Source organism: Podarcis melisellensis, assembly GCF_964234715.1.
Source record: "Podarcis melisellensis genome assembly, chromosome: 3".
NCBI classification, from domain to species: Eukaryota; Metazoa; Chordata; class Lepidosauria; order Squamata; family Lacertidae; genus Podarcis; species Podarcis melisellensis.
The window spans coordinates 86,451,695-86,467,109 of NC_138530.1; positions in this window are offsets into that span (position 1 = coordinate 86,451,695).

Below are 15,415 nucleotides of genomic sequence, written 5' to 3' on the forward strand. Positions count from 1 at the left end.
TTCCGTGATTGTCAGACCTTGGAGTATAAGAGAATTAGTTTATAACTTATCTACAACATCATGCTGCAGTACAAAAATGACAAGCTGGTGGCTTCTTGTACAGAAACCACATTTTTATTACGAAAAATGCAGATACAACAATCCCACTCAGTGCCAGAATGTGTTTTCCTCCACGATAGAAAAAATAAAATGTGAAGCACATTTGTCGAATTAGCCTCCACAAAAAGGATATGAAATGAACGAGATCAGTTTGAGCCATATTGCTTAATAGCATGCAGAAGGCTGAACTATTATAAAAATGAAACAAATTTTAGTGGATACCAAAGGCAAATGGACAGTGGCAGGGATGTGATAGGACAGAGTTACATTTCAGCCTAACTGAAACATGCATGTATGTTGTATGTTGTATGTTGTTGTTAACTTTGGTACCTGGTCTTTGACTGCAATAAAGATTGATTGATTGTACATACTTTTTCTGGAACATGTGCATACACATAAACCAGAAGCTTACAGCACCTCCTAACTCCCACCCCACATTCAATCTTTGCTGAAGGGATAACATTAATTGCAATCAGGACTGTCATAAACATTCAAAGAGATGAACAGGTCTCTCAGATGCTGACAAGCAAAGCTTTGATTCTTTTAGGAGGAAACACAATGGGTCTCGGGCATCCCTAGTGGTAAGATCACAGCCTGAGGACTGATTCACATATGCAAGTGCGTCGATTGAAATCTCATTCCTTGTCAATCCTTGGTGATTTACATTTGAATATGTGACTAGACCCCACAGAAAAACACTGGTCTTCAAGGTAATGGAAGGTCATATGTAAGACAAGATAATACTTAATAAACAGAAACTTTAACACAATTCTCATACATAAGAACATCATAAAATGATGCAGCCCATCAGCCTTTAAAGGCCAACAACAACAATGTGGCTTTTATCTGGCATCTTAAATAATATAAGGTCAAGGTGAGATGCACTTCAGTGGAGAGGTCGTTCCAGTAATGCAAAGCCACCACCAAAAATGATCTTCCATGCCCTTGCTACCACACTTCTCAGTTCATTTAGCACAGAGACCCCTAGGCAATGATGTAGGTTGAGATACTCTAGGTTTCTCATGGCTCCCTTGGACCAAACCATGCTGGCTGTATTTGCTTCATTAACAAAATATACAGAACTTGGTACGGCAGTCAATGAAAATAAACAGCAAAAGGTTGTTCTAACTTCTGAACTTGCTCTGACTACTAACATAGCCAGGTGGTTTCTCTTAAGTGCTGCAGGACTAGCTGAGCCCAGACTCTGCAGTTTCTCCTTCTTGTTGTCTGGCTGATGAGCAGTGTGGACTTCATGGCACCACACCAGCTACTTTCAACACCTAGCACAGGCCTTGGCTAAGCATTCCTATATCTTTGCCAGCGAAATTGACATAGTGTCCTGTACTGTTGCAGGATGTTGGCAGAGGTGAGACAATTGCCATCTTGGATTGCTCTTCCAAGAAGTGAGGAAGAGGAAGGAAAGCAGAAAGGACATTAAGGCCTTGAGAAGCAGCTTAAAACCTTGAGAAGGTTGCTTAAAATATTTTAGGAATTTTCTAGAGTTTAACCCAAAACTTCCCAACTTTCTGTGACAGTGCCCTCTCAGATATCTTGAACCCAAGTTGCTCAGGGTCTTAAATGTCAACATAAGCAACCCTGAATTGGGGCTGGAAGATAACCAGCAACCGACATGCCACTCTCATCAATAAAAAAGCTTTTCCCAGAGGGTCGATCTGTGATGGCCCATTTACACTTGCAAGTAATCCCTTGATGCTTCAGTGATCAAGTGATGTCCATCTGTGTACCCGATAAGCAGATGAGACACAAGCAACAGACCCAGAGTCCCATTTTGCCTTTTCTAAGTACCTATCTCCTATATACCAAACTGGAAAATGAAAGAAGCCAAAGCAATGGAGTTTTGCATTCCTTAAGTCTTGTCTTTGATCTACACAAGCATCATAATGAAGTGGATTAGTCTACTTCAGACCTCGGGGCAGGAGGGGATATTATTATTTTTGCATGTTCTCCCACTTAAAAAAAAAATCCTGCAAGTAGAGAGGCATAGTTGCATAGTTTTCTATACCTAGTGGAGATAGAGAGAGAGATATTCCTCCCACTTTTCGTCCAGTGTGGTACGGCAGGTTCTATCACATCAGAATTTTGTTTTCCAACTTAAACCTATATCATGTGAAAATTGGACTTGAAACCCAGGCTCTAGCACAAAAGGAAACATGAGCTCTTTTCACTTAAATCCGACACATGGAGGAGGCCTGCACCTGCAGTCTCTGGCATCATCTGCCCCATGAGGACCAACACCGATCCCATGTCCATGACCATGCTTTCCTTTTCATGCCAAATCATGCCAAATGCATGGTTATCTGGGTGGGGGGCAAGGTCCACATGATGCCTGACATCAGGACCAGGAAAGCAATCCTACTCCTTCCTTCAATAGTGCACTAAATGCATGTGAACGCCCTGATGGACCAGATTTGCACATCAGTGGGAAACCTCCGCATCACTTGTGGCCATGTTAGCATTTTGTGTTAATTCTTCCCAGAATTCAGGTGTTTTACTATGGACTCGGGGAATGAGCAAAGCATTCTAGTACAGTTACTAAAAGGAGTCACTTGTTTTCCATGCCACCCACCTAAACTCAGCTTCCCGGTATTTACAAGTTCCTGCGTGAAGCAGACTTTGTTGCCACTTGTGAAAGCCAACTATCTAGAGGGCCTTCCGCTGGATGCAAGACTTAAATCTATACTGGCTTGGTGCAGAAAGGCAATGACTGCCTGACCTCTCTTTTCCACATATAAAAAGAAAAGCGGTAACAAATACAGAAAACAACAACAGTGTTAGACTTTTAGAGAAATATCCTGTCAAGTTTTACTTCGAGGCATAATAAGTCACTGGGTCAGAAAAGCATTAGAAAAGGTCTAAGTTCCTGGTATATTTCAAGGAAGGAACATGTTATGTCATCATAGTGCTATCATGCTGCAGAAGAATCCCTTCTGGTTTTGTTTTTTAATATAAAAAGTGAACTAAACTAACATTAATCTGTACTAGGTTGCAAAGAGTACTGTTAGGCATTCACTGGTTGGAATAATTAAAATGACTGATAAAAGCTCTACAGAGAAGTGTTTAATATTAAACGTTAAGTGAGATTGATAGACAGAATTTGGATGGCCTTGGGAATGAAAAGGTCCTTGATGGAACACCTGACATCCATCTCCAGGCAGCTTCTTTCTCGTCTCCTTTTAGAATACCTGGCACAGATATGTCTATGTGCCTAATGAATATTGCAAGGAACTCCAGTAGGTCACACACCCAGAACACATGGCTTCTTAACTGTGTAGGTCCCAAATTGTTTATGGCCAGAGAGCCAGATCTTCATAGTTTCCAACTGCCTCAAAATTCTGGGACCATCATGAAAACCTTTATGCCATCACAACTTCTCACTTTGTCATGCAGAGTCCTGAATTCCCAAATGCAAACCTTTCGTCCCACTTAGCACCATCTAAAAAAAACCCTACAGTCTTTCTCCACCTTTTGATTCATTACTTCCTCCGTCTCCAGGCCAGAGAAAGAGGGAAGCAGCAACCTACTTGTGCTTCTCATCTGCACACCCTTACGAGCTGCTCAGCAACATCACACACAACAGGTCAAATGGGGAAACCATGTCTGAACTATAGGCCAGAGAATCTCCACCCCTGGTTTACGGCTTCATAGGTCAAAACAGCATCTTAAATTGTTCCCCAAAAGGTGTAGACAAATAGTGGCTCAGTTCACATAATACTAAGCGTCATCCAAACTCAGCTTTTGGTTTCTCTTCTTCAAACCATGAACTGTAAGCTAAGAACAAGCCTTGTTTACAGGCTGTGGCTTTTCTGTCATGAGACAAAACATGAAGCTATATTTAGGGTGAGGAGTGCATATAACTGTACGTATTAGTGAAAATCACGTACAAAAACCATTATATTGGGGAAATTGCTCGCAAAATTTGTGCATTTGTCAAAACTGCATTTATAAGTGTGACTATTATAAGAAATTCATTTTTTAAAAAACATAATTTTTATTAACAGGCCAATCATATCACATTAGTTCAATTCACATTAGTTCCACATTATACAGCCAAATTTTTCAATTTTGTTGGGCGTACCCATACATAAAGCGCCGAGCAAGGATCCAAACATCACTTCTATTACTGCTTTAATTAAACAGTTCTATCCAGTTCTATCCAGATAGTCTCTTTATTACTTTCTTCATCTTCTTATTGTTGTCATATATTCCTTTCTTTGTGATCTCTGATAATCTTCACAAGCAGGTTAGAGCAAACATCGTCTGTGTGGGTTTTACACACTCCACAAGTCATATCTCGGGACAGCCACCGTTCCCCTCCTCCTTCAAAGATTTATCTTCGGTCTGCCTTTTAGTTTCCCCAGGCTTGTAAAATATCTCATAGAGGGCTCTGCCAGGTTAAATTCAAGTTCAATCATCATTCACATTCCAATGAGTCCTGGTTCTCCTCCCCCCGTCTTTCTTAAACGAGCCTGTCTTGCGAGACGCCATTTTAAACTGTGTCATAGAAATTTCCATTCTCCGATATTTACCAATCCACTCTTCATTCATCATTAATTCATCCCACACAGTTTTTGAATTCCTGCTTATGATAAATAAAATATGGCGGTTCTTCTTTCTTCTTTCTTTGGGGTGGAGGGTTATTATTATTGCTCACATAGGATAAAGAAAAGAAAAGAAAAGTTTTTTCCTCCACCCCCCTTCTCCAAACATACCACTCTCTTAATGGCGCTCCATCGCTTGATTTATTTGTCCTCTCCCACCACTCTGATCCCAGAGATCCATTAATCAGCAGCCCTATCTCTCGAACTTTGCCTGATGTATGTGCTTCAGCTCCTTTCCAATTATATATTTCCAATTATATTTTCGAGCTGAAGCGAACCAGCCCGTGCTGATTGGAAGCAGCGTCAGGAAGAGCTGACCTCACCGAGGGCTCGTGCCAAGTGACCGGCACCCCCGTTTTTCGAATCTGGGAGTGCATTATGGACACTGCTGGCAAGGCAGCCCCCCATCTCCTTGGGGGGTGGGTGGGAAGGCTGCATACTTCCCATAGCAGCCTCTTAATTACCTCGTGTGGGTCAGAGAGATGTTATTGTCGGCCATCTTCCAATGCGCCACCTGGTGGCCCCCCCCTATTATAAGAAATTCATAGTAAAATGCTGGATAATTTTCATACAGGCTCCCCCCCCCCAAAAAAAAAAAAATCACAAACTGCTGTAGAAATGTGGAGAACTGAATTTAGGATTGGAAAAATTAGAATTTGAGAGAACCGAAACTTGACAGTTTCATCCTCTGTAGGTACTATTGAGATTTCAGGTATTCAGTTACTCCATTTATAAATCTTGAAGACTTACAAATAACTTGATTTGAGGAAGTGACATTCAGAATAGGAGCATCACTCTCAGCCTTTCAGAATGGTGCTGGCAGACTCAAAAGATTAACTTGGAGTTTTAGGTACTACTTGTGCATTTTGCAATTGTGCCTTCTCAGAGATAGAAGAAAGTCACTGGTTTCTGTTATGTATTCCACATTCAATCTCAATAAAATATGATCTGGGTGTTTCATTATTTCCTTGTACAATAGCAGGACTCTGCTATGTTTTTTTTCTCCATCAAGTTTGATATAAGCTCTCTCTCCTGACTCTGAATGTGGTTGTTCTTTCACGAATTGTGCTGGTTATAGAAATGTCTATAGCTTAGTCATCTATAGTAGTAATTTATCCAGGTCAGGCCAATTTGGAATGAGATTTTTCAATTGGACTGAGTGTTCCAGGATCTATCGGTGATGCTAACCTGTAGCTTAAAAAAGCAATATATGGACTATTTTGTCTTGAGTTTTCTCTATTCTTTTTCTTTCTTTTTCTTTCTTTTTGATGCCTATAGTAGCCCCTACTCTGCACTCCCAATTGTTAAAGGATGGTGAGGGCTACTGGTAATATGGCAAAAGTTGTAATGTATCTAAAACAGACAGAAGTTTGCTGCTTTAAATTGGACACATGTCAAGGAAACATTGTATGAGGCTGAAAGAAACATCAATGCTTGTTTAGAAGAAGATGCTGGGGGAAAATGTGTCAGTGTGACTGTGTGAGGACAATTACAAATAGAAAAGATGCTGGTTGCATTTTCATCTGGATAAATTACATGAAAGGTGAAAATGTCCTTTCGCCCACCCATGTCACATCATCTGGGTATGTCACATGATAGCAAAAAAACCAAAACCATCCTTTTTTTTTAACACTTTCTGCACTATGCTTCTCTATTTTTTGGGGGGGGGGCTGCACAGCCTTATTTTGTCCTGTTTCAATCTCCTTTGTGCTCAGTTGTAAGTCCACTCCGTCCTGTTTTGTGTGTATTTTTTGAAAGTGCACACAAATGTATGGGAGTTATATTCTGACCCACAAGCAAGTGTGGGAGCCTTGGATGTGGGAGGTCTGCAAAAAGCAAACTGAATTAATTCCTCTTCCATCCCCATCCTCTTGATGGAGAATCCTAATGCTTAATGCATTTGAGGGGAACCTTTGCATCCTCAGATGTGGTTGAACAACAGTTCCCATTAGCCCCAGCAGGAATGGCCTGAATGATGGCAGCCGTAGTTCAACCATGCCCAAAGTACTTCACACCTGCCTGTATGTTATGAAGCTTTCCCCATTTTGTTGTGTATGCTTTCTGAAACAGTAGGCCTTTTTTGCTCCAGAGTGCTTTAAAAAATGTTGTGTTTGCTTTTTTCTGGACTCTCTTCTGTTGTGCTTTTTGCGTTTCCTTTTCAAAGTCACCCCCAAATTATTTTCGCTTCTTGTTCTGTGTTTGAACAACTCTGCTTGCCTTGCTATGATGATGGATTGCATCCCCAACCACCCCTGACCCCTGGCCATGCTAGTCAGGGTGGTGGGTGCTGGAGTTCAAGAATGCCTGGACGGCACCACATTGGCCTAGGAGATTAGTGTTTAGGTGCAATCTCTTAGGTGTTCCTCTTTTTTTATTAGTAAATACACAGGATATGGTCTATTCATACAAGGCCCTAAAAACAACTCAACAGTTTTTGATGAAAGCAAAACCACGTTACTTTGGACAATTAAGCATGCATCAAATCTGCCAGGGAGCTGTTGTTGTTCCTGTTGCTGCTCTGTTTTGTTGCTGATTGGACTCTCCCCTCTGCAATGCTGATTGAATTTGAGTTGGGGGGGGCGAGTTATTATTTATTGACAGTAGTCTTCGGGCAGTGGCACTCTCTTGACTGCCTTGAGAGTTGAGCTTCTGGGAGGGAAGAGTGTGGCTGGGAGATTCGCTCCATTGGGGCATTTGCCTGTGCCAGTCTGGTGGTCCTGCAAATGCATTTGCACTGTACTGACCTCCCTTCCTCCTCTCTCTCACACACCCTGCATCTTATTCTTGGTAAACAGCAGTGATTCAGCTCCCAAGAAGTCACGTGAGGACACCACCCCACCATAATATCCTCTACTGTTTATTGATTCTAATATGTTTCAACAAACAGTGTTATTTTAAATGTCCGTGTTATCTGCCATGAGAGGACATTGGGGCTCAATGGAAGAGAAATATAATAGCACAAACAGAAAATTGCTATTGTAACCACACACCCTGGTCTGATGAAAACTGATGATGTCATCTGGCCACACTGAAGGGTGCTGTGGAGATGAAGACCTTCAAAAAGCCAGCCACGTGGCGATAAAGTCCTGGGGGAGGAATGAGCAGAGAAAGCACTCAGCTATAGATGCAAGATACATATGCCATGCTGACTAAATCGCCCAATGTGCCTTTTCAAATTAAGATATTGTGTCATAGACCAAAGAGCTATTCTTTCCCTCTAAGGAGCTTTATAAATGGTATCCCGGTGGAGTTCAGTCAGTTCAGACATTTTCTTTCATTTTCTTTCTGCTTACTACATTGAGAAGTCCAATTGACTGTAATGCATGTCATGGTAGAAGACACTACCATAAAAAAAAGAATTTTCAAGAGTTAAGAAAAGCTGACCTCATGGGAAAATAGAATACTTACCTACATTTTTTTAAAAAAGAGAGCGAGAGATGGAGAGAGTTAGAGAAGTTAAAAGATTCCTTTTCCATTTCCCCATAAAAAATAATTGGTAGATCTGCTTTGCTGTGCTTGTGATGCCCATTAGCATTATACGGCTTGCTGTATCTGATGGCTCACTTGCATTATACAATATAGGTATAAAATTATTGCAAGATATTTTCTTTCATTATAGAAGATTATTATTATATACTCGAGTTAGTCTCCAATGATTAAGTTATACAAGATAGGTCTAAAATAAAAATAAAAAAGTTGTGTTGTTACAGGGAACAGAATAGCAAAGCACACAGAGGACGGTACTGGAAGCAGCTTCCAGTTTGCGAAAGGTGTTTGGTGTCCCTTTTTATATTGCAATTACTTATGTGTTATAAAGGTGCTGCTGCTCTACTTATACAGCAGACTTCCACTTGTGCTACTCTCTGCCTGCAGCCCCTCACACACCTCAAAAATCTGCTACAGAGGGTTGGGAGTCTTCCCTCCCCCCGAGCAGTTGGGTGAGAGGAAGGGGAAGCCCTAGTGTGTGAGCTGAACGCTGCTCATGCAACATTAGATGCAGTCCAGTCCGGATACCTATAATACACAAATATAGAGGTCTTTGGGGAGGGATTGCATGCTAGCTGGCTTCCCGCTGTCTGTTTGATCTGCGATTGTTACTGAATTCCATGACGTGGGTTGATTCCCATCCCCACCCCCTTAAATTCTGATTCTAATGTATGATTCCAATGTTATGTGTGCTGCACTGGGACTTTGGGGGGAAGGCAAATAAATAATACAGTGGTACCTCGCAAGACGAGTGCCTCGCAAGACGAAAAATGCGCAAGATGAAAGGGTTTTTCGGTTTTTGCGTTGCTTCGCAAGACGATTTTCCCTATGGGCTTGCTTCGCAAGATGAAAACGTCTTGTGAGTTTGCTTCCTTTTTCTTAGAGCCGTTAATACCCAGCGAATCCGCGCTCCACAAGACGAAAAAATCGCAAGACGACACAACTCGCGGAACGAATTAATTTCATCTTGCGAGGCACCACTGTAAATGTGAATCGAAGGGCAGTCACTAGGAGAGGACTTTTCCAGCCTGAAGTCCACCTTCCGTCTCCACCTGCTGTGATGTATGGCCCAGTTTCTCATTTTTGAAAATAATATATTTGTTCACCATCTCTCTTTCTCTCTTGCCTAACACCTTCCTACTTGCACAAAACAGAGAAAGCACATTTAGGACCTTCTTTCTGGTCTTTCTAACACCAGGTGAAGATTGGCGTTTATTATTCATCAAGGCTTTTAAATGGTATTTTAATCTGAATGGAAAGGAGGACTTTTTTTTTTGCTATCTTTTATTGTTGGTGATTTTAGTCAACTTGAGTCTTTCTAAGCAATGTTTTATTTGAAAGTCACTCAAGGAATATTTACTGATTGGCGGCTATTTACATTCAGTAATCAATAACATGAAATGTGCTGAAATGTACAACTTTAAGCCTTTCATCCACATACTCCAGGGTATTATGCAGTTAAATTATCCAGTGCTTTTTTTCCTGGGGGGACGTAGGGGTACGCATACCCCTAAACATTTTGTGAATCTAAGTTTGGCCTCATTGAGGGGCAGTATTTCAATATGAGTAGGAAAATGAGAGTACCCCTAAACATATTTTTAGGAAAAAAGCACTGAAGTTATCTCTTCTGCAAGTAAAAAGATAGGGAGACTTCTACTGGCTTTCAATTTCACTTGCAGAAGGAAACATGAATTTCATCATTTAGACTAGAAACATAATATGCCAATTTATAATACCCACATTATGTTACAATATTATAAAGCCCATATTTCATGGGTAACACGTTGGTTATGCTGAGGGAATTTATTTTTCTTTTGTCTTTAGCCAGGTCAAGGCGGTTTTATGTTGATATGTTCCATTTTGCCCTAGGAAATGTAGATATCCACCATACTTTCTCTCATTTGGGCCCTTCTACAAGTTTAATTTAACTTCTGCTCTTGTTGTCCCACCCAGGATAATGAATTTGGTTATGGTAACTGCAGGCACTGTCTTTGCTTTATCTCCATCAGTCCCTTTCCTGTATTTTCTGGATGCAGCAGTTCTGTGCTGTTTGTTTACTTAGGCCAATGGCAAAGTAGAAGAGGTTAAGTTGGATAAATGCAGGCAGACCAACACAGATTTTTGAAAAGGGAACATTATGTAGAAATATTTTACTATTAAGAAGAGATAGTTTAATGAGACAGATAAATGGAGGAGAGGAGATTAGTATGTGTCAAGGAAGATATAAATTTAGCACTAATTAAGGTTTGATGGGGTCCTGAGAGGAGCTACTTTTGCTGTTCACAGGAAACATAAGGTCAATGATGTCTTTGATGGAGTTAAGAAGAAAAAAAGAGAGGGGTAAGTGCAAGACTGAAGGCAGTATAAGTGCCTTTGCTTGATGGCACAGTAAAATGCATTCTGTTCTGAGTTGCATGGGCATGCAGGCAACTGTTAGAATAGACAAAACAGCATCATTATTTCTTATGAACAAAGATAACAAATGCAATAGAAATTATTTGGTGAGTGGACAAAAAATATGAAAATAATTTCCCCAATGATCATCGTTTAACTGGACAGCTGTTTTTAATTTCTAATTTTCTCACCAGCTGTACAGTAAGCGCCATAGGGGAAGAATGCACAGCCAGGGGGGGAAAGATCCCCCACCTTGTTCATCTCCAACTGCCATAGGACCATAGTACTATACTAGTTGATACATACTACTTTACAAGTTGCAGCCACTTAGGATGGCTCCTCTGTGTGCTGTCAGGACTCAAGATGTGGAATAATGGTGCGTTTGTAAAGCAGCCCACCTAGGAGAAGGAAAATTCTGGTCCTAAACCTCCGCTGTGGGATATACTCGGGAGAAGAAAAGGCTAAGGAGTAAACCCTACACAAATCTGGAGTCCCTAAGGCGCTTAGATGGTGACAAAAGTATTGCTCTGCTTTCCTTTGGACCACTGAAGCAAGGCCAAGATGGAGGTCTTTTTGCCTGGGCAGCCCAGGACCTCTATACACACTGCCCAGGCTTGCATCCCGGGGAGGTCACATCAGTGCTGCTAACACAGTGGCTTAAATTCACCCCCGGAAGCGCACTCCATTGTCTCTTGAGACAGACTGATGCCAACAACAATGTATATGGTTTGAATTCTATTCATGCTTAATTTTTTAAAAAAATCATTATTTTCTCTATTTTTTGCAGTTCTTAAGAAACAGAACAGAAAATGTACATTAATTGATGTAGTCTATGAAAAAAAGGCATTTTGGAAGCACACAAAAACACGGCACGATGGCCAAAATTCATCCCTTAAAAACAACAACTAAACACAATACTTTTTGTGTATTTTTTTCCCCTTGTCTCAGTTTCCCTAGCCTCTCATTGGTATTTCTACCAAGTGGCTTAATGCCAAAGAAGTCAGCTATCTGGCAAGTCTTTTAAAAAATCAGTCCAGCAAATGTATGCTAAGACATTTACACCATCTGCTGTATAGGCCAAACTAAAGGAAAGTCCACGAGTGGACAGTTGTGGACATCTGTACTGGAATGACATTCAGGGGGATGTACTCTGTCCAGGGAGGGGGGAAGGGAGCAATAAGACCAGCAAAGACAACAGCAACAGAAAATAAAACCAGACGTGGAAGCTAGGAGAAGAGGCAGAGCGCTTATAAGTGGCAATTATTTGATTTCCTGCAGTTTAGCAACACAATGAGATAGCGTTTGCATGCCTAGCTCTGCAAATTGGCCTCAGGTAGAAGTGAGAACTTTTTTTGCGCTAAACCTTGTGGAATTCATGGAATTTTTATCATATTTTTTAATGCAAACATGGGTGAAAAGTCCTATGGTGCTGTTATGAATAACAAGTAAAACATTGCGTAAGGTGATAATAGCAGTGGAGGGAAATTTAAGGCATAAAGGAAATGCAGGAGAAGAAACTTGGTGTCACTAGCACTGAAAATATAACCGATGGACATAATAGGAAATTTAGAAAATATGAGTTACAAAGAAAGAGACGTGTCACCTAATAGGAGAAAAATGTTTTGCTAAGAGTTTTATTTGATAGATGGATGTAGGCATTTTTTAAAAAAAGAAAAGCATGTAATAAGCTTCTTTTAAAGCCATCCAAGTTGGTGGACATCACATTTTGGAAGGAACTGGAACTTCTTAATGCATAGCTAAACTATGGACTCTACTCCTACAAAAACACTGATGGTGACACTTTGCTGTTTGTTGACAAAGAACACGGAGAGAATTTCTGGTTTTCCAACATGCCAAGCAGAGTTGGGATTTTCTCACTAGTACATTGCTGAAAGAGTTGTCCATGGTTAAATTTTCTCCAAGCCCCTGTAAATATGTTGCTGGTTTTATCAAAAACTGTCTGACCTAGGTTTTGAGCTTCTGGAAGACATCTTCCGGTATAGATGTCTGCATTATAAATGGAACTGCAACACAGGCAGAACTGTATGCCATGCTTTGTGCTTTGGGGTAGCGTATACTTTCTTGGTGACATCTTCCTCTGAATTTCACTAATCGCTCATCAGTTGCAAAACCCTTGTATGGCACAAAGCCTCATTGGCACTTAGCTCTTAATTTCATTAATTGCCAATTGAATTTCACTAATTGCTCATCAGTTATGACATTTTCATATGCCTCTTGATAGTGGGGCAGAACATAGCCACCATGAGTGTTAGTCATTGATAAGCCTTATCCTCAATATTCTCCCCCAATGTACGTCGCTTTACACTTATTTGTACTGAATTGCATTTGCTATTTTACTGACCAGCCACTCGGTTTGGAGAGACTCTTCTGCGGCACTTCACAATCCCTTTTTGATTTAACCACCCTGAACAATTCAGTATTCATTCATTCAGCCTTCATTGGCATAAAATCTTGGTAATCCAGACATATTAAAGATATAAGGTGTATAAAAGACTCAGTAGCCACCATTAAGTAAAATTAAGTAGTTTTAAATCTGACTTTAAAAATCTCAGCTAAATATCCTGAAACAATCTCAGTAGTTTCCAGTATATCATCCCTCAACAGATATTGGATTACAAATTCTTTGCAAGTAGATAGTTTAAGCTTCAAAGGAGTCACCAGTAGGTCTCTCCAAATAATTCAGCATCATCAGAAAACGTGGCTCACACCAACTCTAGATGTTTTGTGAACAAGTTAAAAAGCACAAGTTGCAATACCAAGTGGAGAAGCTCCATGTTCTACATCCCTCCATTGGGAGAACCATCTATTTATTCCTTCTCTCTGCTTCCTGTTATGTAACCAGGTCCAAATACACAAGAAATCATGTGATGACTTCTTTCATAAGGGTTGCTTTGCTGCTCAGTTCTGCTCAAAGTTTTGCTCAGACAAAGATAGGCCTAAACATCAGGAGAAGCTTTTAGTGGGGAGGGGTATGGGAGCTGTAGCAGAAAGGATGGACTGGTAAAAATTGGATGCCCTGACTTGTTTCCTATTAGCATAAACCACCATTGGATACATTGCATGCATTATGCCCCTGTTTCAATCTCCACTTGGGCTAAGAATCTCCTCTGTCTGAGAGCCTGGAGAGCCACTGCCCATCTGTATAGACAATACTGAGATAGATGGACCAATGAGCTGCCTTGGAATAAGGCAGCTTCCTATACCAGGTTTCCTCAACCTCGGCCCTCCGGATGTTTTTGGCCTACAACTCCCATGATCCCTAGCTAGCAGGACCACTGGTCAGGGATGATGGGAATTGCAGTCTCAAAACATCTGGAGGGCCGAGGTTGAGGAAGCCTGTCCTATACAGTGGTACCTTGGTTCCTGAATGGCTTGGCTCTCAAACAAATTGGCTCCCAAACATCTCAAACCCAGAAGTAAGTGTTCTGGATTGCAAATGTTTTGGGGGTTTTTTGGAAACCAAATGTCCGTTTCAGCTGTCAGCATTGTTTCCAGGGCCAATCAGCCAATCAGAAGCCATGCCTCGGTTTGCAAACATTTTGGAAGTCGAACAGACTTCCAGAACGGACTGAGTTCGGAAACCAAGGTGCCATTGTATTCCTGTTTGCATGAACAGTGTGGATTCTAGTTGTGTGGGAGTGATTGACAACCACATTGCTTTGCTAGAGCAAGTATTGGTCCCTGGTGTCAGGAAGTAGATCTTATAGATTGTAATTTCTTTATCAGTTGACAATTCCCCCCCCCCCCATTAAGTGAGTAATTCGTATAAACGGCAGGAATGAACTGGAGCAGAACGTGAGCCCTTCTCCTTTTCCCATCTCCTCATAAATTGATGCACATGTTTGTAACGCAGAGTTAAGCAAAGCTTTGGGGATCCAGTGTCTGACACACTTTGAGAACTGTTGCGTGCTCTTAGAATAAATTTTATTTAGCATTCTTTGGTACAAATGATAGGTAGTGTAGCACCCTCTCTTCCTTTCCATGTGACCACCACTATGGAAATAACTCAGGAAAGGTAGGCAAATTGAGTAAGATGTTTTCACTAAAGGTCAACACAAACACCTGCCTGCTTGTCGTGTGTTGATCTGCCTACATTGTTAATACACAGAGCACAGTGCAGAGAAAAGCACTGGAGCTTGCAAGACACAGCATCAAGCAGAGTTTCAGCAGGCTGGAGCCACCTGCTTCATTTGCTACAACACCTCAACAAGTTGTTTAGGCTAGAGCTAGTAATTTTATGCTTTACTGCAATTAAGAAGGACTAGGCAGTGAGTGACCTAGGGCCCGACCCAGGCAGTTCTCACTCCAGCCCCAAGACCTGTGTATAATTAAAAGCCCTGTTAGAAATAATCTTATTTGAAAAAATCAACAAATCATCCAAATTAAAAACACAAGGTTGGAGGGAAAGGCTAAGGTAATGAATTGCTAGGAAGTAAGGAAACCATTCCCTGGAAAAGCATTTCCATTCTCTGGAAAAGATCCTGATGTTGGGAAAGACTGAGGGCACAAGGAGAAGAGGACGACAGAGGATGAGATGGTTGGACAGTGTTCTCGAAGCTACCAGCATGAGTTTGACCAGACTGTGGGAGGCAGTGGAAGACAGGAGTGCCTGGGTGGTCTGGTCCATGGGGTCACGAAGAGTCACGACTAAACAACAAAGGAAACCATTTGTTTCCTTTATAGGCATCCTTACAGTCTCAGTCAAGTGAGCCCTCTCCTGTCTATCCAAACCTTCAGTCCTACAACAATATTAACATGAGAAAAGAACAAGAAGAGTGGGTTGCACTGCAACAATC